General features: G+C 48.0%; 1 protein-coding gene across 8 annotated transcripts in view; it reads left to right on the plus strand.

Annotated features, from left to right (window-relative positions):
• Positions 1-26777, plus strand: part of RFX2 (regulatory factor X2) — a 101326-nt gene that overhangs the window by 18373 nt on the left and 56176 nt on the right. For 2 of the 8 annotated variants that reach the window (XM_021083997.1, XM_021083999.1), the window contains exon 2: positions 26547-26727. The exons of the other annotated variants lie outside the window; for them this stretch is intronic. The gene's annotated coding sequence lies outside the window, so the exon portion shown is untranslated. The remainder of the gene's footprint in view (positions 1-26546; positions 26728-26777) is intronic. 8 annotated transcript variants of the gene reach the window in all.

Here is a 26777-nt window from a genome sequence, read left to right on the forward strand (position 1 = left end):
GCTGTCCCTCTCACCTCGTGACACGGCTCCAGCTCTGGCCTGTGGGCACGTCCTTTTCAGAGGCTCCCTGACATCCTGCACCTTCTTGCTCAGGGCAGAAGACAAGACAGGGATGTGGCCCATCACCCTCTGAGTGGCCTTGACCCTCTGGACACTGAGATTTCAGAATGTGGGTTGCTATTACATGGCTTGTTTGCTGCCTGTCCGTTTATTTACCCAGAATTGTTTTAGGCTCTCTCTTAGAGACAAGAATGATTTTTTTTTTACATGTTTAAGTTGTTGAACACAAACAGAAGAATAAGATTTTGGAACACGTGAAATCCTATGAAATTCACATTTCTAGGTTCACGAATGAAGTTTTATTGGCACATGGCCATGCTCACCCATGTACGTATCAACTATGGCAGCTTTTACCTTATGCTGCAGGGGCTGAGTAGTCTTAACAGAGAACACCTCACCCTGAAATATTTTCTATTGGGTCCTTCACAGGAAAAGTTAACTGAAGGCTGGCCTCACACACAGCACTTGTTATATCTGACCAGTGTGTACGTCTCAATACAATGCTGATTGGGAGGTGTATGAATCCCTAGACTTTTTGTTTGTTTGTTTGTTTTAGGGCTGCATCTGAGGCATATGGAAGTTCCCAGGCTGGGGTCCAATCGGAGCTACAGCTGCCAGCCTACAACACAGCCACAGCCACATGGGATCTGAGCCCTGTCTGTGACCTGCACACAGCTCACAGCAGCTGGATCCTTAACCCACTGAGCAAGGCCAGGGATTGAACCTGTGTCCTCATGGATACTCTTTGGGTTTGTTACCACTGAGCCATAAGGGGAACTCTGTGAACCCCTAGACTTTTTAGCAGTGTTTAACATTTTTTCCTTTAAGTCAGAGGGAGTAATATTTACTGTATTCTCCTATTTGCTGTAATTGAATCTTGGGGAGTTCCTGTGTGGCTTAGTGGGTTAAGGACCTGGCATTGTCACTGCTGTAGCTCAGGTCACTGCTGTGGCATGGGTTTGATCCCTGGCCTGGGAACTTCTGCATGCTGTGTACATGGCTGAAAAGGGGGGAAAAAAAGGAATCTTGTTTTAGCCACATCCATCCCTTTGCCTTTTGTGTCTGTGAGGCTGTGCCTTTCTGTCCCCACTCCCCAACATCCAGACCCGGCAGCCTCCCCTCCTGTGACCGACCCACCTGGCATCATGTCTCTGCCACATTTGATTGGGGCCCACTGGCAATGTTCTGGCCCCTCCTGAATGCAAACTATTTCTGTCACTTTCTTCTAAGGACCACTCACCTGCATGGATGGTACAAGCCTTGTCTAACTGGAGTCCTTGCATTAGTGAACCTAAGTTAAAAGAAGAAATCATGTAGCCCAGTGTCTCTTAACTATTCTTCAGTCCAGACCTCTTTCAGAGTCTGTTGGAAGTTGGGAATTTCTCTCCAGAAGAGCAACCATGGACACACATTCCCCCACTTGAATTTTAAGTACAAGTTCACAGATTCCCCAAAGTGAAACCCATGGGGAATCCTCAAGACCCAGTTACAAGATCCTGCTGTAGCTGTTTGAACAGGCACATTGCCAAGTTTAAACCACTTTCTAAGTATTCTCCAGGTTTTGAAAAATAGAAGGGGAGTTCCCATCGTGGCGCAGTGGTTAACGAATCCGACTAGGAACCATGAGGTTGTGGGTTCGATCCCTGCCCTTGCTCAGTGGGTTAACGATCTGGTGTTGCCGTGAGCTGTAGTGTAGGTTGCAGACGCGGCTCGGATCCCAAGTTGTTGTGGCTCTGGCATAGGCTGGCAGCTACAGCTCCGATTAGACCCCTAGCCTGGGAAACTCCATATGCCGCGGGAGCGGCCCAAGAAATAGCAAAAAGACAAAATAAATAAATAAAATAAAATAAAATGAAAAATAGAAGGGCAAAACTTAGGTCAAAATCAAACACTTTGTAGTAAACAGAAAAGGCAGGAGTTTTCCTTGTATCTCTGTAGAGTGCTGGGTGTCAGCTCCACTCAAGTTCGCCATGGAAAGAATAGTAAGGAAGTCCCCACCGAAAGCAAGAATAAGAGGGCTGCTGGGACATGTCCACTGATACTGAAGGGGAGGAGATCCCTGGTGGCTCAGCGGGTTAAGGATCCGGCATTGTCACTGTTGTGGCTTGGGTTCAGTCCCTGGCCCAGGAACTTCTGAACGTCACAGGCCAAATATATATATATATATATATATTGAAGGGAAGAAGCAGTTTTGTCTAACTGATGTTAGATTCTTTCACAAATTCACTTTTATGGTGCCCTTTCTGGCAAGATCAGATCCTCATGTATTGTTACTTAACTTTAATTACTTGGTTATAAAAATTTACCCCAACAGGGGTGCCCAGACCATTCAATGGGGGAAAGGACAGGCTTTTCAACAAATAATATTCACATACAAAAGAATGAAGTTGGACCTTTATCTATCTTACACCAGGTACAGAGGTTAACTCAAATGGGTGAAAGGTTGAAATATAAGAGCTAAAAGTATAAAACTCTTAGAAGAAAATAGAGGGAAATCATGACTTTGGATTTGGCAGTGATTCCTTGGACATGAAACCAAAGGCGGAGGCAACAAAAGAAAAAAAAATAGATAAATGAAACATCATGAAAAAGGTTGACTTTGTACTTCAAAGGATATTATCAACAGAGTGAAAAGGCAACTGGTGAAATGGGGAAAAAAAAGTTTGCAAAATTGTGTATCTGATAAGAGGTTAATATTCAGACTGTATAAAGAACTCCTGCAACTCAACAGCAAAAAGAACACTTAGGGAGTTCCCGTCGTGGCTCAGGTAATAAACCGGATTAGTGTCCATGAGGACTCAGGTTCAATCCCTAGACTTGCTCAGTGGGTTTAAGGATCTGGGGTTGCTGTGAGTTGCAGCTCCGATTTGGCCCCTAGCCTGGGAACTTGCATATGCCACCGGTGTGGCCCTAATAAGCAAAAAAAAGAAAAAAGAAATAAAAAAATACTTAGCCTAATTAAGAAATAGGCGAATATTTGAGTAGACCTTTCTCCAAAGAGGATATACAAACGGCTAATAAGCATATGGAGAGATGCTTACCATCACTCATTGTTAAGAAATACAAACAGATGGAGTTCCCTGGTGGCCTAACAGGTTAAGGATCCAGTGTTGTCACTGCTGCAGCTCGAGTCACTGCTATGGCACAGGTTTGATTCCTGGCTTGGGAACTTCTATATACCAGGGGTGCGGCCATTAAAAAAAAATACCTAGAGATTTGAATAAATACTTGTACACCCATCTTCTCAGCAGTGCTATTCATAGTAGCCCAAAGATGGAAACACCCTGAGTCCATCAACAGATAAATGGATAAACACAATGTAGTCTATCCATATCATGGACTATTATTCAGCCTTAAAAAGGAAGGTCATTCAGACCCATTCCACAATGTGGATGAACCTTGAGGACATAATGCTCAGAGAAATAAGCCAGTGACAGAAGGATAAATATTGTATGATTCCACTCATGTGAGGTTTCTAGAAAAGAGTCAGATCCATAGAGACAGAAAGTAGGATGATGGGTACCAGGGGCTGAGGGAATCAGTGTTTAAAGGGGTCAGAGCTTCAGTTTGGGAAGGTGAGAAAGTTCTTGGCACTTCCATTTCGGCTCAGTGGGTTAAGGATCTGGTATTGCTGCAGCTGTGACGCAGACCACAAGTGCGGCGTGGGTTCGATCCCTGGCCTGGGAATTTCCACTTGCTGTGGGTGTGGCCAAAAAACAAAACAAAACAAAAATGATGAGAGAGTTCTGGAGACAGATGGTGAGGAATGGTTACACAACAATGTGAATGTACTTAATGCCACTGAGCTGTGCACTTAAAATTGATTAAAATGGTGAATTTTGATATATATTTACCTCAATTAACAACAGTGAATCTTTTACTGTGGTTGTATTCTCTAGCAGTACACTAAAGGAGGCATATCCTTTGGTAGTTTCTATCTCCTAAGTCCTGTAGGACTGTGGGATCACAGCTTTAGTAAAGGCCCTGAAGATTCCCCTTGTGTGTGGTCATGTAATAGTTGATTGAGTCGTTAACCCATTTCGCTTCCACACCCTCACTTGAGAAGATTGTACTTTTGTGTAATACTTTTCTAGTCCTTCCTAATAAGGAAAGCAGGGGTTGGGGCAGATGAGGACCGGTCCGGTCACTCATGGGTGTTCCCTGCACCAAACCCCAAGACCTCTTGGGGTGTTCTGAGCATGCGTGCTGGTGGGTTTGGGGACCTGGAGGCAAGAAGGAATGTCATAAAGGAAGAAAATAAGATTGGCTTATTCTGAGTGCACATTTGATAGCAGGTATTTTTATGTGAATATAAAAATGAGTAAAAATTTTTAATTAAAAAAATTTTTAATGAAAGGAGTTCCTGTCGTGGTGCAGCAGCAACGAACCCGACTAGTATCCATGAGGATTCGGGTTCAATCCCTTACCTTGCTCAGTGGGTTAAGGATCCGGCGTTGCTGTGAGCTGTGGGGTAGGTCACAGAGGTGGTTGGATTCCCTATTGCTGTTGCTGTGGCTCTGGTGTAGGCCAGCAGCTGTAGCTCTGATTCAACCCCTAGCCTGGGAACTTCCATATGCTTGGGTGCACCCCCCCCCAAAAAAAAAGCCAAAAAAAAATTGTTTAGTTAAAAAATTTTTTTCATTAAAAAATTTTAATGAAAAAAAATTTAAAAAGATGAGTAAGACATGTTTCTTAAATGACCATCTAAAACAGGTCAGCAGGGATGTCCTGGAAGCTCAGCATGGTAAGGATCTGGTGTTGTCACTGCTGCAGCTCTGGTGGAAGCTGTGGCATGGGTTCGATCCCTGGCCCAGAACTTCCACATGCCTCAGACTCAGCTAAAAATAAAAAAAAATTTTTTTTAATTAAAAAAGAATAATAAAACAGCTCTGCAAACTATACCCAGGGGCCCAATCTGGCATGCTGCCTGTGTTTCAGTAGGTCCTGCAAGCTGAGAATATTTTCTGCATTTTACAATGGTTGGAAACAAATCAAAAGAAGAATATTTGGTGACACGGGAGAATTAATGAAAATCAAATTTCAATATCTATAAATAAAGTTTTATCCAAACAGCTCCAGGGTCGGGACTGAAAGAGGCAAGTGAGACCCCTCGGGCACAAGATTGGGGAAGGTGGTGGGGGTGGAGAGGCAGTGCCAAAGAAAACTCAGCCACCAGGATATAATATTTTAATGCGGTATTTAAAACAAAACAAAACAAAGTGAATGCCAAAAAATCCTTGATAGGTAAAATATCAAAATTTTAAAGATAGGATCAGTATTGCCGATTTATTTCCGATTTGCACTGCTCTAGGCTCCAGTCGGCCTGTGACCTCAGTTGGGCTTATTCCTTGTCTAAGGTCCCGGACAGTGTTCTAGAGATGGTGACGATTGTAGTAGCCTCAACAGAGACCTTAGGGTGAAGCCAAAAAATTTATTCTCTGGCTCTTTATTGAAAGTTTGCCAACCCCCGATAATTTACTACCCTGACCCCTAACAGTGACTATAACCAAACTACGGTTCCAACGCCATGTCCATTTCCTCTGTCTTCTCTCTTCTGAGCCCTTTTAAAAAATGAATGTACACTCGTGAAGTGTTTAATTTTTGGATAATGGTATTTATAAGTCCATAGGGACAATTAACACCGAATTCATAAACAAGCTGGTGCTTGTGGGCTGTGATGATTTACTAAGTGTGTAATTACCCACATTAAAATTGTAGAGGCTGGGAGTTCCTGTTGCGGCCCAGCAGAAACAAACCCAACTAATATCCTGGAGGCTGCGAGTTTGATCCCTGGCCTCGCTCAGTGGGTTAAAGATTTGGCGTTGCCATGTGCTGTGGTGTAGGCTGGTGGCTGCAGCTGGCAGCTGATTCAGCCCTTAGCCTGGGAGCTTCCAAAGTTCCATATGCCACAAGTGCAGCCCTAAATAACAGAAAAAGACAAAGAAAGAAAAAAATTGTAGAGGCCATCATTACCTTTCAAGTTAACTTAATACTTAATTAGTTAACCCTTCATTTACTGGTGTTAATATTACTTGGCCTCTTTATAAAAGGGCATAGTTCCTGCTCAGCTTCAATGCATAGGTCTTAAGAAGCTCAATTAGGAACTTAGGAAGCATTAATTATTATTAAAATGTTTAAATGGTAGATGGCATGGGAGCTTTCTTCCTGGTTTTTCAGCTTTCATGCTTTCTCCTAATAGTCTGGAAAGAGGGCTTTTTTTTTTTGGCCATGCTCATGGCACATGGAAGTTCCCAGGCCAGGGATCAAACCCATGCCACAGCAGTGACAATGCCAGTTCTTTAAGCATCTAGGCCACCAGGGAACTCCAGCAGGGCTCTTTTAAGAACATAAGTGGGATCACAGTGTGTCCCCACGTGGGGCTTCTTTAGGAGCGAGAGTAAACCTCAGACTTCTGTGGTGACCTTGGGGTCTCTGCTGATGTCTCTAATCCCCCTGCCCTCCTCTGCCCCAGGATCTTTGCACCTGCTACTCCCTGTGCTAAGAGTGCTCTCTCCCACATCTCCCCACGCCTGGCCTGCTCTCAGGTCAGTGCCATCCTCCACAGCATCTTTAATTGTCCTGTCGAGAGGTTCCCCCCCACACTACCCCGTCCCCACCACCTCAGGTTCTGTCCCTTTGGCTCTCTCTGCACTAACCCTGTGTATCTGGTGACTGATTTCATGTCTGACTGCTCCCTGCCTGAGGATGTTGGTGACACAAGAGCAGGGCTGTCATCACCTTTGAATCCTCAGAGCCTAGAGCAGTGCCTGGCACTCAGTACCTCTGTTCCTTTTGTTCATTCATAGTTTCCATTCATATGCAGTCAGGGTGCACCTGCTGAGTTTTTACACTTGCACAGATTCTTGTAACTATCCCTCAACCAGAGGGCAGAGAGCAGTTCCAACTCCCTAGTGCATTCCTTTGAGCTGCCCATCTGCAGCCAGACCATCACTCTGTCCCCTGGCCACCCCTGCTCTGTCCTGGGCCCTATAGTTTTATCTCTCCCACAATGTCACAGCGTACAGCTTTTGAGACTGGCTTCTGTCACTCAGTGTAATATATCTGAGACTCATCATGCTAATATGGGTTGCAAGAGTTTATTCTTTGGGGGAGCTCCCTGGTGGCTCGGCAGGTTACGGATCTGGCATTGTCATTGCTGTGGCTTTGGTTCTTGCTGTGGTCCCTGGCCCAGGAACTTCCTCATGTAGTGAACTTGGCCAAAAAGATATTTTTTTTGTTCTTTTTACTGTAGAGTCTAATTCCCTTATGTGAATGTACCACAGCTGGTTTATCTGGTATGGTTCCTTTTAATGTTCAATGTTGAATTACTATTAAAAGCTCCAATCACAAGAGTGGCAGCATACAGTAAACCAAGTAGTAGTATTCCCTGAACAAGCAGCCTGCACGTTTACAAGCACTGACTTGCCCTTGAGTGCTTACAAATGGATCACACATTTTAAATGATATGTAAGTAATACAAAAATCGTATTTCTGTAAAGGACTGTCACCTGCAGAAGTCATTAAGAAATGTAAGTTTCTAGAGCTCCCTTGTGGCTCAGTGGGTTAAGGACTTGATGTTGTGCCAAGGGTTAGATCCTTGGCCTGGGAACATGTCCTGGGTTGCACCCAGAAAAAAGAAAGAAAGAGAGAGAGAAGTGTAAGTTTCTCTCTAATCTTAATGTCTCCCTCACCTCTTTGTGAGAATACAATGTGTGTCCTCTTGGACCTTTTTAATGAATTTGCCTAGTTTATAGCATACATAGCTGCATTTTCTTACATAGATTCATTCCTCAAATATTTGCAAGTCTGCTCTGTGGCCGGCGCTGTATATCTTGGAGATGTTTCTTGAAGAAGGTACCTTGTTCTTTTCAATAGCATCATGGTATTACAGCAAGGATTTGTTTCATGTTTTTTAATTTATTTAATGTTTTCCCTATTGGTGGACATTTAAGTTTTCAGCTTTTTGTGACTTCAGGTAATGCCACTAGGGATATGTTGCCCATTTATCTCTTTTTTTAAAACAACTTTATTGAGATGTATTTTATGTACCATAAAATTGGCCCATTTAAAGTGTGCACTTTTGGGAGTTCCTTTGGTGGCTTAGTGGGTTAACAACCCAACATAGTGTCCATGAGGATGCAGGTTAGATATCTGGCCTTGCTCAGTTGCTTGAGAATCTGGCCTTGCTACACACTGGGGTGTAGGATTCCATGTGGCTGTGGCTGTGGCCGTGGCTGTGGCCTGCAGCTGCAACTCCAATTTGATCCCTAGCCCGGGAACTTCCATATGCCACAAGCGTGGCCACAAAAAGAAAAAAGATAAAATAAAAATAAAGTATACAGTTCTGGAGTTCCCTGGTGGAGTTCCCTCATCCTTAACCTGGTAGTTCTGTGACGAAGTTTCAGTCCCTGGCCTGAGAACTTCCACATGTTGCAGGCTCGGTCAAAAATAAATAAATAAATAAATAAAAAATAAACTGTAGAGTTCAGTGGGTTTGGGTATAGCTAGAGAATGCAGCCATCACCACTAATTCCAGAACATTCTCATCACCCATAAAGAACCCCATGGCCATTAATGATCACTACCCACCTGCCTCCCCCAGGCCCTGACAACCACTCACCCATTCTCCATCTCCATGGATCTTCTTGTTCTGAACGTTTCCCAAGCATAGAATTTTTGTTGTTGTTGTCTTTTTAGGGCCATACCTGCAGCATATGAAGGTTCCCAAGCAAGGGGTCCAATTGGAGCTGTAGCCACCGGTCTATGCCACAGCCACAGCAACTTGGGATCCGCAACCTACACCACAGCTCATGGCAACGCCTGATCCTTAACCCACTGAGCGAGGCCAGGGATCGAACTGGAACCTGCATCCTCATGGATGCTAGTCGGGTTCATTTACTGCTGAGCCACAACGGGAACTCCCCATCCATAGAATCTTAAATTGTGTGTCCTTCTGTGTCTGCCTCTCTCACTGAGCATCGTGTTCTCAAGGTCTATCCACAAGTGTGTCAGTGCTTCGCTCCTTTATTTCGCTGTGTGAATGGACTTCATTTTGTTTAATCAGCTGACAGACATTTGAATTGTCTCTACTTTGAGGCTATTACAAATCCTGCTGTTTTGCACACTGGTGAAAGGTGTTTGTATGTTCCGGATGTGAGTGTTTCTGTAGGATACATTCTGAGAGGGGGAAAAAGACACCTGACTTTCAACTAGCTATTCCTCCTCTGACTATGCAGGAGACAATATCCTGGGTCTCCAGGATGCTCAGGGGTCATTTTCTGCAGAGGCAGAAGCAGACCCTGCTCTCAAGAGAGAATCCACACCCCATCCCCCGCCCCAGTGCTCCTTGACTCTGCATCCACCTATAGCCCAGGCTCATGGGGACACTGCAGGCGCCATCACCTGTCTTTGAATTGGCACTGGAGAGACCTCCCACTCAGATGCAAACCCCAGAAACTTGAGGCAAAGAAGGCAAAGCAAAACGGATCTCCTTATGAGGAATGAAACTTATGGGAAGGAAAATATACTACTCTGAGGTGTCACAATAGAAGGACAGGGTTTCTGAGAAGGGGAAGGGGGCAGATGGTAAAATGTTGTTTTTATAACAGCGGTGCTGCAGTGTCTGCCTGGAAGGGTTGCTGCTGCATTTGGCATGATGCTGGGAGAGAAGCGAGTATGAAGTGTTTGGCCCAAATGACGAACCCCGCAAATATGCCCTGGAATGAAGGCAGCACAGAGCTCTGGGCGCTCCCTCAAGCGTTTATCTCGATTGTTTGTTTTGAAATCATGCACAACTGCTTTTAGGGTTTCAGGTATTTAAATAGGCGAAACCCAGCAGCTGGTCTTGCTTGCGTTAGAATGAGATGAGTCAGGATGACACTAATTAACACCTACTGAGTACCTACTGTGTGCTGGGCCAGCAAGGGAACCCTGAGCTTTGTAGGCTTCATTTTATTTACCACTGCGACCCACAGAGGCAGACAAGACTTATCTTCTCTGTTTACGGGTAAAGAAATGGAAACTCAGGGAGTTCCTGTCATGGCTCAGTGGTAATGAACCCGACTAATATCCATGAGGACACAGGTTCGATCCCTGGCCTCGCTCAGTGGGTTTGATTGGGCTTGCCTTGAGTTGTGCGTGGGTCGCAGATGCAGCTCGGATCTGGTATTGCTGTGCCTGTGACGTAGGCTGGTGTCTACAGCTCTGATTGGACCCCTAGCCTGGGAACGTCCATATGCCCCAGGTATGGCTCTAAAAAGCCAAAGAAAGAAAGAAAGAAAGAAAGAAAGAAAGAAAGAAAGAAAGAAAGAAAGAAAGAAAGAAAGAAAGAAAGAAAGAAAGAAAGAAAGAAAGAAAGAAAAAAAGAAAGAAAGTGGAAACTCAGACAGGTTTATTAAGTCACTGGCTGAAGGTCACCGAGCCAGCAAACGGAGGGTCCAGGCTTTGGATCCAGGCACCTGCTTTAAGCCACTGCGTTCCTTTGCTGGTGTCGTGTGTCCAGGGGAAGATACAGAGGTCCGGGGTAGTTTCCCCTCTTGTCCCCTGATGGTACAGGCAGGAATCCATCAGCTCCACATCTGTCCCTTGTGGTCCCAGCAGCCCATGTCTGTCGGCCAGGGTCAGCTGTTTCGGGCAGGGCTGCCCCCATCCATCTTCCGTCTTCCTGCGTGTCAGCCTTGACCAGGGCACTGAGCAGAGCCCTTGCCACCCAGGCAGGCCTGTCTAGAGGTTACCAGGAGGTCCTTATGTGGTTGTCCATGGTCATTCATGTGTAAGGATGAAACAAGTACTTTCTATTCAATAGAAACGGAAGAATCTGGCTGCTTCCTATTGCCATCTTGCAGCCTCAAGGATGCTCTTTTAATTGGCTCAAGCTGAGCAACAGCTGGGGGAGGTGCCTAGATCCTCAAATTATGGAGCTCAGCCATCCACATTTAATCTAATCCTAAGCATGACATTTGTGTCATAAAAAAGAGGATCGAGGAGTTTCCTGGTGGGTCAGCGGATTAAGGATCCAGTGTTGTCACTGCTGTGGCATGGGTCACTGCCATGATGTGGGTTTGCTTCCTGGCCCAAGAACTTCCACATGACACCAGCCAAAAAATTTTTTTTATCCTGAAATGGTGGTAAATGGGAGTTCCCATCGTGGCTCAGTGGAAACAAATCTGACTAGTAACCATGAAGATGCAGGTTCGATCCCTGGCCTTGCTCAGTGGGTTAAGGATCTGGTGTTGCCGTGAGCTGTGGTGTAGGTCACAGACATGGCGGATCCCACGTTGCTGTGGCTGTTGTGTAGGCCAGCAGCTACAGCTCCCATTAGACTCCTAGCCTGGGAACCTCCATATGCCGTGGATTTGGCCCTAAAAAGACAAGCAAGCAAGCAAGAAATGGTGGTAAATGCTTTTAAAATGCCATGGTGGTCAAGCTGCTGGGACTTCTAGAAGAGGAACTGGGGCCAATATTAGGACTTGGGAAGGTTTGAGAGGTGGCTCTTTGTTCAAAGCCACAATTTTTGTTTGTTTGTTTTAATGGCCTTACCTGAAGCATATGGAAATTCCTGGGCCAGAGATTGAATCTGAGATGCAGCTGTAACCTACCCAGGATCTTTTAACCCACTGCACTGGGCCAGGGATCGAACCTGAGCCACCGTAGCAACCTGAGCTGCTACAGTCAGATTCTCAACCCACTGCACCATGGCAGGAACTCCCCATGTCCACCCCCAGGTTTTTTGTGGTTGGTAGTGGTGGCTCAGTGGTTTTTCACTGTGCAGCCAATTACTGCAATCTTAGGACATTTCCATTACCTCCTCCACTCAAAGAAACCCATATCCTTTAGTGATGATGCCCCTTTTCTCCTCTCCCACCACCAAGGCAAATTTTGAATGAGAGAGAGAGGAGGGGGAGGAAGGATGGGAATTCCCGTCCACCATCACCTGAGTTATGTTTCAGAGTCCTCATCTGTTTCTCTTTCCACCTTTCAAGCAGAGCTAGAACATTTTATTCCATTTTTTCCCCCAAAATTATCTTTTGCTCTGTTTTGGGAACTGACCTAATACGGGGCTGGGAATGGAGATGCCAAAACCAGAACTAAACAAAGCTGAGTGTTTGTCGGAGCCCTGGGCTGCTTGCTGACATCCCAGTCCCGGTCCTGCCCAGCCCTGCACCTGTAGAAGGTATATTTCCTGAGAAAAATAAAGACTCATCTCAAGTCTCGATGTAACAGGAAAGTCATTTAAAATATTTTCCAGGTCTTCTGGTGCCTCTTTAAATTTCAAAAATATTATTTCCTCCCTCCCAACCAAGCTTTTGATGAGAATGCCTTTCTAATGGAATCAGGAGCTCCTGCTGTGGTACAGTGGGATCAGTGATGTCTTGGAAGCGTTGGGATGCAGGTTTGATCCCCGCCCCGGCACAGTGGGTTGGGGATTGAGCATTGCCACAGCTGAGGCATAGGTTGGAACTCCAGCTCAGATCTTATCCCTGGCCCAGGAACTCCATATGCCACAGGGTGGACAAAGAAATAAAAAATAAAATGGAATCAATTTTAGTGTATCTTCTTAGAATTAGTTAGGCTTAAAATCTGAAACACCTCCAAGATTTCTTCTTTGGGTTTAATTAGAATAATGGGTGCAAGGAGTTCCCTGGTGGCCCACCATTTAAGGATCCCTGTTGTCATTACTGTGGCTCAGGTTTGATCCCTAGCTTGGGAACTTCTGCATGCTGGGGCTACAGCCAAAAAAGCAAACAACAAAAAGAATAATGGGTTTAACAATGACAACCAAAAAAACCCATTTTGCTCCCTTTCTCAGAGCACTCTGAGGTCTGGCTTTGGGGCTGAAACTTTCGCAGGGCCAGAAATAGAATGTCCTTTTTTGCCCCTAGGATCAGATGAGGGTTCGAGATGAGAGAGGAGATGGCGGGTAGGATCATTATTCCTAATTTTGCCTTGTGATGCTTTATTTTCATTTCTTCAGAGATCCCTGTGTGCTGCTGAAGGGATCTCAGGCTAGATTTCTCAGTCCTGAGCCACTCAAAATACCCTGTAGCCCAGAAACTGGTGATCACTTTCAAGCAGTGGAGGGTCCTTCCCCCTTGAGACAGGCAAGGGCTCCGCGAGCTGGCCTGAGGCCTTGCGTTGCCCAGAGCGGGAGAACTCGGCTCTTGAAACTCTCACAGCAAGATTCCTGGCCTCACTCATTTATCTTACATTTCTCAGTAATCTTGCATATTTGAAGCATGACTTAGCAAGAACTACGATTTATTTTTCTCTGCGACCCTAGAGCTTCTTCTTATTTAAGGGTGCGTACTTGGATGTTGACGTGGCAAGAAAAATAGATGTATTAAAGCGATTTTCTAGTAATACTTGGACATGGAAGGATCAGCCATGTTGGTAGATTTCCAAAGAGGTAAATAGTCATCACAGAGAACAATGAAAAGGACAAAACGTGTGTAAACATTAAGGGCAGGGCTTCTGTTAGACTGTTAGGGGGGAACCAGGAGGCTAGGGGGTGGCTGTTGGTCTGTCTTGATCCGTTTCAAGCTCCTGTGTCAGAATACCACAGACTAGGCAGCTTATAAACAACAGAAATTGATTGCTTAGAGTTCTGGAAGCTAGAAGTCTGAGATCACGGGGGCTGGTATGATCCACGGGGGACCTCTCTGGGTCACAGACATCTTGCCGTGTCTTTAAATGACATATAAGGGGGAGCAAGCTCTCTGGGGTCTCTGTGATAAGGGCACTAATCCCATCTTGAGGGGTCCGCCCTCCTGACTTAAGCACCTTCTCCAGGTCCTGCCTCCTGCCGTGGTCACATGGCGCTTTGAAGCTTGGGGCCCAGTCTGTGGGCTCATTCCCAGCTATAGCTCACCTTTTCAAGCCCATGGTGTGCCGGAGGCTCTGCTGTGAGTCTGGAGACCTGAGTGAGCTGTCATGTGCCATGTCCAGCTCTCGCTCCAGAGTAGAATCATAATGAAGGGATCCCACAGCTAAGAAATGGGTTTGAGGACCCAGAGCTCCCCAAGGAGACTTTTCAGGTTTGGGGGCACCCATCTATGACTCGGTGACACCAGCATCCGGGCAGAGGCTCTGCCTTCTGTCCTGGGCTGGTGGACAAACATCCATGCACCTAGCTCTGGCCAGGCCTTCCTCTCTTCTGCAGGACTTCTAGTCCCTTCCCATCTACACAATGACACGCCACCAGCCATTCTCCCCCCTCTCTCCTGAGTCAGTCCCTTCCCAATGGGTCCTGCCCATCATGATACACACCTGCAGTTATGTCTTCCATTTTCAGAAGCTCTTTCTCAGCAGACCTCCCCTTCCAGCTGTACTCCGTCCCTCTTCTCGTTCTAGCAGAGAATCTTCTTCAAGACTTGTCTGCTCCTGGGTCTCCAGTGCCGTGGCTCTTGGTCTCTCCTGAATCTACCCCAATTCCGGTGGCTTTTGCCCACACCATTCCCCTGGAACTGCCCTGTCATGGTCACAGTGACCTCTATTTACTTCACTGAATCCAGTGGTCATTTCCCAGCCCCCAGTTCACTTAGATACCACTTTCTTGTACTTCTTTGGCCTTCGCTTTTCAGGCTACTTTGCTAGCTTTCGTCTATTTTAGGGTCTCTGAATGATAGAGAATGGAAGAGCCCAGCCCTGGGCCTCTTCTCTACTCTTCCTTGATGAGCTCATCCAGGCTTATAGCTTTAAATATGTCGTCTGGGGGAGTTCCCGTCGTGGCGCAGTGGTTAACGAATCCGACTAGGAACCATGAGGTTGCGGGTTCAGTCCCTGCCCTTGCTCAGTGGGTTAACGATCCAGCGTTGCCGTGAGCTGTGGTGTAGGTTGCAGACGCGGCTCGGATCCTGCGTTGCTGTGCCTCTGGCGTAGGCTGGTGGCTACAGCTCCGATTCGACCCCTAGCCTGGGAACCTCCATATGCCGCAGGAGCGGCCCAAAGAAATAGCAAAAAGACAAAAAAATAATAATAAATAAATAAATATGTCGTCTGTACACTGCTGGCTCCAGCCCACATCCTCTATGCACTGAGGGCTCCAGCTTACTCCTTGCCCCTCAGACCTTCACTTATATATCTGCTTTCTCAGCATCCCAGTTTGGATGTCTGAGCCTCTCACACCTTTAAAACTCAACTCCTGTGTGTACTGCAGGCCTGCTTCTCCTTCAGTTTTCCTGATCTTGTCCTTTTAATTACAAAAAATCTGGAGTTCCCGTCATGGTGCAGTGGTTAACAAATCCGACTAGGAACCATGAGGTTGCGGGTTCGATCCCTGGCCTTGCTCAGTGGGTTAAAGATCTAGAGTTGCCGTGAGCTGTGGTGTAGGTTGCAGATGCGGCTCAGATCCCAAGCTGCTGTGGCTCTGGCATAGTCCAGCGGCTACAGCTCCAATTCGACCCCTAGCCTGGAAACCTCCATATGCCGCAGGAGCAGCCCTAGAAAAGGCAAAAAAAAAAAAAAAAAAAAAAAAAAAAGTCTTTGACAGACTCTTGACTCCTTTCTCTCACACTACACATCCAACCTATTAGCAAATTCTGCCGACTGTAGTATTTATCCAGAATCTGACTGCTTCGAGCCCCTCTGTGCTGTCACCCAGGCTGGACCTTGTCACCATGTCTCGGCTGCATTATCTCAGTGGCCTCTTAAATGCTTTCTCTGCTTCCACCCTTTTCTTTCTTCACTTTTTCTCAACTCAGCAGCCAGAGGGACCTGGTTAAAACGAAAGTCAAATCAGATCATTCCTGGGCTGAAACCCTCTGGTCGCTTCCATTTCACCTTGAGCAAAAGCCAAAGCCCCTGTGATGGTCTGCATGGACTTTTTCCTCTTCTTTGTCTCCTGGTTCACTGAGCTCTCATCCCCAGCCAGATATGGTCCCACCTTGGGGCCTTTGCACTGACTGTTCCCTCCCCAGGAATGCTCTTCCCCCAGATACCTGAAAAGTTCTGCCCCTCACTTTTCTTATCTCTTTGATGAGTCTTCTCTGGGGCGGGGTGGCACATATGACAGCCCTGTAAAAATTGCAGCCCCACCCCCGCAGCCTCTGTCTTTGTTCCATTTCTCCCCTTGGCATCTGTCATCATCTGACATAGTTTATATTTATCTTATTCATTTTCTTTACTATCCCCATCCCCCCACTACCTACTAGAGTATAATCTCTGTAAGGGAAGGGAATTGGGTCTGCTTTGACTCCTGGGCAACGAGTGGCCCAGGTTAGGCATTCATTCAGTGTTTTTTTATTGAAATCAGTGAACAGCAATAACACAACATGTCAGTCCTCTTTCCAGAGATGGGGTTTGGGGTACTCACAACCGCATGTCAGAGCCTCCCTTTGGATGGGGAGTCCAGGCAGACTGCACAGTGTCCCTGGTGACTCCCATGCTGTCGGCTGCTGGTGTCTCATCTCCAGAACTAGGGACCAGCATGGTCACCAGTCCACATTACCACTTAGCTACGAGGTAACGGCCCAAGAGTCTGGCCTCAAATTCCTGGTCTCCCTGGAGCCCAGGTTCAGATGCTAACAGCATGGGAATCCACCTTCCCTTCTCAGGCACATGCATCCATTCTGTCCTGCTTATAACAGGAGCAACTCCCGGCTGCCACCTTAAGAAGACAGAGTTTCTGTGCAAAATCAATCAATCAATCAATCAATCAATCAGTCAAATGTTGACCCTTGTCACTGAAGCCACATGCTTCCCATTCAGTCCTCATGTTTTAAGATCCTTGGCCGCCCTTCCCCAAAATAAGACCATGGCCTAGAACTCTACACTCCCCTTGTAAGAAAGACAGGGTGCTGCCCTCTCCCTTTCTCCGTCCCAGAGCCTCGAGGGTCCATGTGCAGCCCGCACTGCTCCGCAGAGCTGGAACCCTGTTGGCTTTGAGTTCAGCTCATTTTCTTTTCTCTGCGGGTCAAGATTAGCCAACACAAGGGACCTCCCTGCCGCCTCTTTCCGGGGCTGTGTGTTCCTGTGCTTCCTGCCATCTGGGGGCCCCGATATGGCCTGGCTTCCTCTTCCAAGAGCCTCCCCTCTCTGAGTGGGGCAGCAAGAGCAGGCACCGGGGCGCCAGATGCTGCAAGTTTCTTCCGGGACGGTCCCAGGAGGTGTTTCTAATGCTGAATCCACAGTTCTATTTGTACCTATTTCATGCGCAGTTGACGTTCTCAAAAGTCTTTTTAATTAGGTATCTACTCCTCTGTTCTTACGTGTTTTTCAAATAGCTTAATCCCTGGGTTGTTTCAGTTTGTCTAATCACTGCACGGAAAACCTGGGTGCAGCTCTGAGCTGCCCCATATTGTTTGCTTGATGATAAATAAATTCTTTCCTCTTGGAGAAAAAGGCACTCTCTCCTCCCAGCGCTAGGAAGGATTGAACAAGTCCCTCCTGGGATGCTTTCCGAGGAGAGAGTTGGTCCTTCTTGGGTTTTGTTATTTCAGAACAAATATGGTAAACTGTTTTCCCCTTGGTTACTATAGAGAGGAGATTATTTGCCTTTCTCTTCGGGCTTCTGAAAATAATAGATTACATATTTGGGAGGGTTTTTTTTTAGATCTGGTTAATGTGAGATAGAGGGGATTGCTCCGGGGATGACATTGTTTGGTTTGGGAAGTATTCTCGCCGTTGCCCAGCAACAGGCTCTTGGAGACGGGAGTGGACTGCGTCGTCCCTGGCAACCGTTGTTACTCAGCAAACAATGAGGGCCGGCAAACAGCGCCAGGACTGCGGACTCCAGGTTTTAATTGAACATCTGCATATATTTTTCTCTGGTGAAATGATGTTTAATTTGCCACGACAGGTAGACCTGGGTCCACCTGGGGTCTACTTCGAAGAAAGCGTATTGTCACATTGACATCTCATCTGTATAAATCAAGAGGAGCTGTTGGGGAAAAACTTTTAGCCACTTGAACATGTCCTAGATCACTCTCAACTGGAGACTTATTTCAGACTTAAGTGGAATGTCTTTTTTGATCTAATTCCTTGTGTTTATAAAATCATTACCTGTCCAACCTACTTAACACATGTCACTGATAAGCAGCAACTCCTCAGACGCTTTTCAGCATGAAGTTTTTACTCCTGTTGCTCAAGAATATCAGAAAAGCCAGGCGTTGAACCCTGACAGCTCACAGGCAAAGACAGTCACATTCGAGGTTGGCTGGTGATGAAAACCGGACCCCCAACCTCCGGTTCTTCAATATCGCTCTTAAGAAGTTGGGAACTGAGGTGACACTCGGGGCAGTGGGACCATCAGGCTTATTAGGGGAAGCCAACAGGTTTCCACTAAATCCTCACTCTGCTGAGGGGCACTTTGCAGCCACTGGGGTGGATTTTGATCAAAACAGTGTCACTCCTCCACTAGAGATAGCGATTGTTTACCGGGTCCGTTGCTTAGGTAAACATGGCTCCTGGTAGTCATTCAAAGCTGGTGACACATTTCTTTCCCTCCTCCCTGCGCCACCCTCCACCCCCGCCCACCAGCTAGGGCTATAAATTGAGAAATGTTAGTCAGGGCAAGTTTTTGGTGGGGATTCGATCCTGCCTTATTCATCTCAAGTGCAGTCCATCTGACTAATGCAGCAGCAACCACAGAAGCGCCGCCTGTATCAGAACACGGCAGCCCACAGTCAGTAAAACAGCCCTCATGGGGAGACTTGCTTAGTCGTCTGCATTTTTGTTTCTTTTTGAAGGATGATCCGCTCTGTGGCTGAATGCCCCAACGAACCACATGTTGACTGCTCCTTTGTACCAGCCTTCTAGCTAATGTCTTGTGATGATTTTATTTTATTTTATTATTTTTTATTTATTTATTTATTTATTTTGTCCTTTTTTTTTTTTTTTTTTTTTTTGCCATTTCTTGGGCCGTTCCCGCGGCACATGGAGGTTCCCAGGCTAGGGGTCGAATCGGAGCTGTAGCCACCGGCCTACGCCAGAGCCACAGCAACGCGGGATCCGAGCCGCATCTGCAACCTACACCACAGCTCACGGCAACGCTGGATCGTTAACCCACTGAGCAAGGGCAGGGATCGAACCCGCAACCTCATGGTTCCTAGTCGGATTCGTTAACCACTGCGCCACGACGGGAACTCCTTGTGGTGATTTTAAAGTATCTGAACAACTTTCCCTATTTGCCTTTGCAACCCAAACTTATAATAGGATGGCATCTGTGTTCTATAATAAATAAAGCAAGCTATTAAAAAAAAAAACTTATTAGCTGCCATCCCTATTAGATGCAGTAATTAAAATCCAGTTACATCAAGTGTTGCTGGAATCAAAATGAGTAAGTTCTGACTTACATGAAGATTCCCCCAAAGATTAATTAGAGTACATGGTTCTGGGAGTTCCCATTGTAGCTCAGTGGAAATGAAACTCAATAGGATCCATGAGGACATGGGTTTGATCCCTGACCCCACTCAGTGGGTCAAGGACCCAGCGTTGCCGTGAGTTGTGGTATAGGTCACAGACGTGGTTTGGCCTGGGAACTTCTATGTGCTGCAGGAGTAGCCCTTAAAAAAACCAAAAAACCATGATTCTTCCCACAGCTAGTTGCAGCAGGATAGTTGTAGATCATTTTACATTAAGAAAGGTAGATCCTTCCAAAAGAAAGGATATTCTGCAATCCAGAAAATTGTTTCGTACTTGGTCTTAGTTTTTTGGTTTTGTTCTTATTTTGTTTTGTTTTTTTAGAGGTGCCTACAGTATACGGAAGTTCCTGGGCCAGGGGTTGAACCCGAACCACAGCAGTGACCCTTGCGACAGTGGTGACAATGCTGTGTCCTTAACCACTAGGCAACCAGGGAACTCCCTGGTCCCAGTTTGGGCCAGTCATTTTTTTCAGGAATTGTATCCTGATTTTTAAAAATTTTTTTAAAAAATCGATCATTTAAAAAGTTTCCCATGGAACTTCTTTCCCCCCACATCAGACCTTGCAGCTTGGGCACCTAAGGTCTCTGGGTTAGATCATTCCTCCATGTGGTGAAAGAGCTGTGCTAGGAGATTTTAAGGCCCCTCCAGTGCCGTGATTTCAAGTGTAAGTTCTTCATTTTTAGGTAAAGTGACAATGGAGAGGGGAGGTGGGGGTAAACTAGTGGGTCCCGGGTGTGCTATTGGTAAGATAAAGCCAGCTTCGTCTTACCCAGATCCGTCACAGAAGTACTGCCTGTCACCTGTGGTTACTGGCCGTCCCTGGGGATGGTGAGGGGGACAGGAAGTGCCCTGGTGCCAGGCAGCACCATCCTGTGCTGGGTTGTCACCAGAATCACTCCAGAAGATGCTGTCAATGAAGAAGCTCCAGGCCTGTCCCTTGTCATCCTCCTCCCTCTGCTGTGTGGGGTGCTCTGATGACTTGGACAGTGGAGAGGGGATGAGTTAAATCAGTACCTTCCCCACCTGCCATAACACAAAAGTAGGACACCAGTGAAACTGCACCCAACACAACGAGATCGGTGGCGTCTTGGGAGCACTGAGACGCGGTTCGATCCTCAGCCCTGCACAGTGGGTTAAGGATCTGGCATAGCCCAGCTGCGGCCTAGATTGGTCTGATCCCTGATCCCGGAGCTCCATGTGCTGCAGTTGGTCGAAAAAGAAAAGAAGAAGAAAAGAAACTGAGCCTGAGACCCTGGGGCCAGAGACCCTCCAGTGGAAGGCAGAGCTGGCGGCCAGCCTGGTGAAGGTGGGCAGCACCAGGGGCAGCCCCACTCAGCAGGGCCCTCTTCCACCTGCTCACTCCAAAATATGTCTAGAGGATCATGATGGCTAACATTCCGGGGGCTGGGAGGGGGCCTCAAGGATGATTGGGACCCGAGACTTTGTCTTCCCGAGGACGGCTGTGTGATAGGAAGCAGGTTCAAGTTTGTGAGCACGGAGCAGGGTTTTGGTTGATGTGGAAATGCTGTGCTGGCGAGGCTGTGGCCTTTGACCAGGGGTTCTCCCTGGCAGTGGTCCTGCCCCAGGGGCCCTTGGTGCTGTCTGAGGCTATGTGTGGTCGTCAAGATGAGAGTGCTCCTGACATCAACTGGGTGGGGCCGTGGAGGCTAGTCCACGTCCCACAGCACCCAAGGCGCTCCCCCGCAATGGAGAATGATGGGCCCCCAAAAGTCTCTGGTGCTAAGACTAAGATACCCTGGCTTAGAGCAGCTCTTCCCAAACTTTAATGCACATACAAGTCTCCTGGGAATTGTGTGAAAATGAGGTTGAGGTTGTAATTTACCAGCAGCGCCAGAAAAGGTGAAGCAGTGCCTCTCATCCACAGCTGACTTTGCCCCCAGGGCACATTGAGTGATGTCTCAGCCATTTATGATTGTCACAACTAGGAGGTGCTCCAGGCGTCAAGCAGGTGGAGGTCAGGGATGCCGCTCAGCACCCCGCAGGGCCTGGGAAGGCCCCACATCCAAGAGTGATCTGGCCCCAGTGGCCACAGTGCTGAGCTGGGAAATCCTGTGCTGAGGGGTGGAGTGATTTGATGCAGGGTTTTAAGTGCTGCTCATTGCAATGATTGGTCCACTTTGAAGCTGCTGCTACTGGTGGTTCCCCCACCCCCTCCTTAACTAGGCAGTTTTTCTGTTCTAGCTGCCACAGGAGAGGGGACGTGGAGGGACAGGTGCTCTATAATTCATTCCCACGAACCATGTCCCATAACATGAGCTAAATTGTAGAAGCTTCTAAAGCAGAACTCTGAGCCCATGTTATTGAGTTCTCTTTGGTATGGCGACTGGGGAGCAATTTCAGACAGCGGGAGACTTTATAGACTTGTGCTTCCTATTAAAAAGGGGGGCACCCTCTTCAGATCCAGCTCTGCCACTTCAGGTCGTGTGGCCTTCGGCTCATCTCTTGACCTCTCTGAGCCTCAGTCTGTTTGTTGTTGTTAGTTAATTGGGCTGATACTGGAGTAGCTTCCTGAGAACTGAGATCACACAGGGAACGTGCTGTGCCCCAGTCTGGTGCGGCCATCACGCCTCTTCTGTTCCACTGGGTTATATTTATTTATTGAGCCCCGGCTGTGATCCAGGCTCAGGGTGAGCACCTCTAATGCATCATTCTACCCCTTTCTTGGATTTAAAAAAAAAAAAACAAACCAAGGCTGTGGCCATTGTCCCAGCAAGTGACAGATGAAGAGTGTTAAGCCTTTTCCCTGATGGAGTTCAGCGGGGGGGTGGGGTGAGGGAAACAGGCATCTGTTTCTTCAAAGCGCTCGAGGAGGGCTCTCAGGTAGCTAGGATGGACCATCTTCAGGTCGGAGGGTCTGAGCTGCCATGTGAGTGTGAAGGCCAAGGCTTCAACACTTAGGGTGGTGTTTGACCTGCTCAAGAACCACAGACCCTTGACATCTGTGGCCGGACCCCCACATCTGTCATTAGGCTTCTGATACTTGTCCATCTCCAATATGTGTGCTGCCTGCAAGCAGATCCAGAACTTGCAGGTGCACGCCAGGGACACAGGGACTGTCTAGAATCCTGAGGGGGACTGGGTGGACCCTTCAGGGCCAGGTCACCCGTTAGATGTGGCCCCCAGACCCTAGGAGATACCCGATGACTCCACCAGCCCAGGGGCTTAGGAAATGCAGGAGCAATGGCCAGTTTGGGGGAAAGAAGCTCCCTTTAGGATTTGCAGGAGCGGTGCCCAGGTCTGGGGGGGCGTCCGGAAATGGGAACCTGGAGCTGGGCCATTGGACGGAGCTGTGAGGTCATCCACGATGCATGATGGAGCCGGGGGAGGGGACGAAGCGGGGCCAGAGCAGGACCTGAGAAGGCACCATCTGAGAAGGCACCATCAGAAATGAGGAGTCAGGGAGTTCCCGTCGTGGCGCAGTGGTTAACGAATCCGACTAGGAACCATGAGGTTGCGGGTTCGGTCCCTGCCCTTGCTCAGTGGGTTAACGATCCAGCGTTGCCGTGAGCTGTGGTGTAGGTTGCAGACGCGGCTCGGATCCCGCGTTGCTGTGGCTCTGGCGTAGGCTGGTGGCTACAGCTCCGATTCGACCCCTAGCCTGGGAACCTCCATATGCCGCGGGAGCGGCCCAAGAAATAGCAACAACAACAACAACAACAAAAGACAAAAAAAAAAAAAAAAAAAAGAAAGAAATGAGGAGTCAGAATCCCAAGGAGCAACACCCACCACTAGGGAGAGTTCTGACCACCCTGAAATCTGGCCCTGAAGACCCCGGGGACAGTGGAGGGAGGCAACCCCCCCAAGGCCATGGACCAGCATCAGAACCACAGCCTAGGATTCTTTGCAGAGCTGGAGGAACCCACACCCAGACCTAGAACAGAGCAGTCACCTTCTCTGTGAAGGACCAGAGAGGAAACATCTAGGCTTTGCTGTCCCCATCACAGCCACTCAGCCCTGCCTCTATAGCAGGAAGGTTGCTGTGAGCAAGGTCAGCTGGGGGTTCAGAATGCCAGGAAGATTTGGGGGTAGGAATGTCAGGTTGGGATCTGGGCCTGCTGGAGGAGGACATGGGCCAGGAGGGGGCAATTCTGAAGTGGGGTGCAGGGCTGAGAGCTGAGGGGAGAGGCTGTGTCAGAAAATGGGGTGACAGGGATATACTTTCAGAGCAGAATCCCGGGATGAAGAAGTTATCTGCAGAGAAAAACCTGTATTTTGGGATTCCCCCCCCCATGTGTATGTGTGCAAATATGCAAACACTGGTCTCTCCCTTTTTTACTCTAAGAAGCTCTTGCTTTTGCCCCCTGGGACTATGGGACTAGTCCACATGCAGTTTAATAGAAACATCTGGAGTACGAGAATGGCAGTAGTACCTTATGAATGGTTTTGGCCATTTTTCTCATGTGTGTGTGTACACATGTGTGTGCACGTGTATGTGTTTTGTGTAAGTGTATATATGTATGTCCTGTGTTGTTTCCATGTGTGCATGTGTTTGTGTATACATGGGTGTTTGCAAGTGTTTGTACACGTGTAGGTATGCATGTGTGTGTGTTGTGAGTATGTGTGTCTGGGGCATTTGTGTGTGCATGAGTAAGTGTATGGCACTTCTCATGCCCATGCACACAGACAAGGACCCGATGTGATGAACTGCAGGCGCCTCCCTGACCCTACACAACCAGGGGAGAATTTCCAGTTCCTAGAACCCAAGTCTTGCGGCATTTCCGTGATTACAAATATGCAGTGGCATTGAATTGCCTGCCAGAAGCACATTTTCCCGGTGAAAATGTCAGGGCAGGCTGAGGGGTTTTTTTAATTCACATTTTTCCCCTGAGTCTGTGACATTGCCAGTGGCAGCTGAAGTCAGACCACAGCCGAAACGAGGTAACCAGACCTCAGGTTGGACAGTTTTGACGTGAGTAGTCAAGTCACCTCTCTTTAAGAGGAAAGTAAGAGGATGTTGCCTCCTTACCATGGGGGGAAGGGAGCTGTCCTTGGAGTTCAGGCTGGCCTGTCCCACGCGACCCCGGCCCCCTGGGGCCAGCTGGGTGTCTGGCTGCCTCCCCCTCTGCATGGTGCTTAGAGCCCTACAAGGGCCATTTTCCAGGGCTGGAGCCTGATCCTCATTCTGCTGGAGAGAGAGGGAAAGTTTGGCTCCAGAGAAGAAAACAGGAACAGAAGCCCAGTTCTTACCGAAAGGAAAAGGAATTTGAATTCTGAAGATACTTCATTCCAGAGTGACTCGGAGCCAGCTCTGGTCCTTCAAAGTCCATTGCTGCAAAAGACAAAAAAAAAAAAAAAAAAAAAAAAAACACACCCCTGAAAATTGACCAAGGAATGCCAGGGCACCCAAAAGGTTTAGGCAAAGAAGGAACCAAGGATCCTTTGATGTGACTTGAAATTATGATGCTTGGAAAGAGTGGGTCAACTTTCAAGACTTCAGTTATTTTCCCGTCTCACTCCACGCTCTTTGTCTGACAGGATTGCAACAGTTGGGTGCCCAGGTCACTGCAGTGCCCTCTTTGTGATTCTCATTCTCGACTTTTCTGTGAGTCCATTGTACTCAAGTGCTGTTTGTTCCCCTCATTTCCCAGACGCTGCTCATTCTCTGAGAAAAGTGCTTCTCAGTCGGGGCGATCCTGTCCCCCACCCCGGGATGCTCGGCAGTGTCTGAAGACTCAGGGCAGGCAGGGGGCTCCTGGGTCTGGTGGGTACAGGCCAGGGTTGCCATCAGCACCCACAGTGCCTGGGCCAGCCCCCCACAGAGAACGACCAGCCAAGTGTCTGCAGTGGGAAGCCTGCATCAATGCCTCCTGGGAGGGCAGGGGGACATGGGAGTGATCCCAGATCAAGAAAGGATGTGGTGGGGAGTTCCCTGGTGGCCTAGTGGGTTAAGGATCCAGTGTTGTCACTGCTGTGGTGTGGGTTCAGTCCCTGGCCTGGGAACTTGCTGTAGGCATGGCCAAAAAAAATAAAAGAAAGGATGTGGTTTCTACCATCATGGAGGTTAAAGGATCCACTTTTCAGAAAGGAGATGGACATTTAGATCTCCAAACATATGGGTCTCCTGGGCATATGGTGCTCAGCAGGGGCCACCCACCAGCAGGGACGGTTGAGACAGACTCTAAACCCCACATGACTTGCTCCCGAGACGAAGCCTCAGACTGAAGGCGACCCAGGGGAAGCAAAGGGCCCTGATTTTTCTGGACCCTCTGATATGCTAACCCTGCGAGTATCAACACAAGGATCAGGCCAGACCCCAGGGTTTGAAACAACCTGTGCTCTTCAGAAGCATCTGAACGTGTTGCTTCTTATCCAGAGGGACGAAATGAATTGCCTTCTTGGGGCCCAGTGAACTCTGGTGCCATCCAGATGCCTCCAGGTACCAGCGGAGCATGAACTGATGCCCCTGAGGAGGCAGTGTGTCTGTCTCCAAAGTAAAAGTACCAGGCCCGAGGCTCCCCAGGGCGGAAGTTAATTGGCCAATCAGAACAAAGGGGACGAAGAAGCGCCAGGCTTGCTTTTCCCTAATTACCCAGAGAGGGGAAGCTGCTTTCTAAATACCCACCAGACCTCTGTGAGGCAGGTGATGCCTCCACTTGGCCTACAGAGGGACAGGAATAGAAGGGAAAGTGCTTCGGGTCCTGGTGAGTCAGCGCTGGGCCAGGAACAGGGCCCAGAAATTGCCCTCTGCTTTTTCTGCATTTCCTTTCCTGTCATTACTGGTTACTAGGTAACCAGAGTATTTTCCTGTAAACAGCAGCCTCTTCTCTTTGTGCCCAGGCAGATTCATTCACCGAGGCCCTAATCCAGGGCTGCTGGCCGTTGGTCTCTCCTTTGCCCCCTCACACACACTCAGGAACCTTCGCCCGCGTTCCCACTGGTGGGTGTTACTGGGCAGCGTCTCCAGAAGGTCAGGCGTGCCTGGTAAACGCCACACCAGGGAGGAGGGGAAGCTGCAGCAATGGCCCTGCCCTCTCCAGATTTCCCCAGTCTGCCCTTATCTGGGACCAGATGGCAAATGAAATATGCTTGGCTCATAAACAATAAGCAATAAACATAAACATAAATGTGCTTGGCTCATAAACACTGGGCATGTCTCTGTGCCACAGAGAGCCCTGGGCGAACCTGGCCAGGCTGGACCACTGTCACGTTGGAGGAAACGACCACTGATGAAGAGAGTCGGGGGAAGAATGCTCAGGTCTCTGCTCGGGGAAGAAAAACAGGAGAGAGGACAAATGAGGGTGATGGAAACAATGGGGAGGACGCCCCTGGAAGGATCCGGTTCCTAATGTAAGTTCCAGTTCAGAGCGGAAGCACAGCCGCCCAAGGTGACTGCGACC

Source organism: Sus scrofa, chromosome 2 (genome assembly GCF_000003025.6).
Source record: "Sus scrofa isolate TJ Tabasco breed Duroc chromosome 2, Sscrofa11.1, whole genome shotgun sequence".
NCBI lineage: Eukaryota > Metazoa > Chordata > Mammalia > Artiodactyla > Suidae > Sus > Sus scrofa.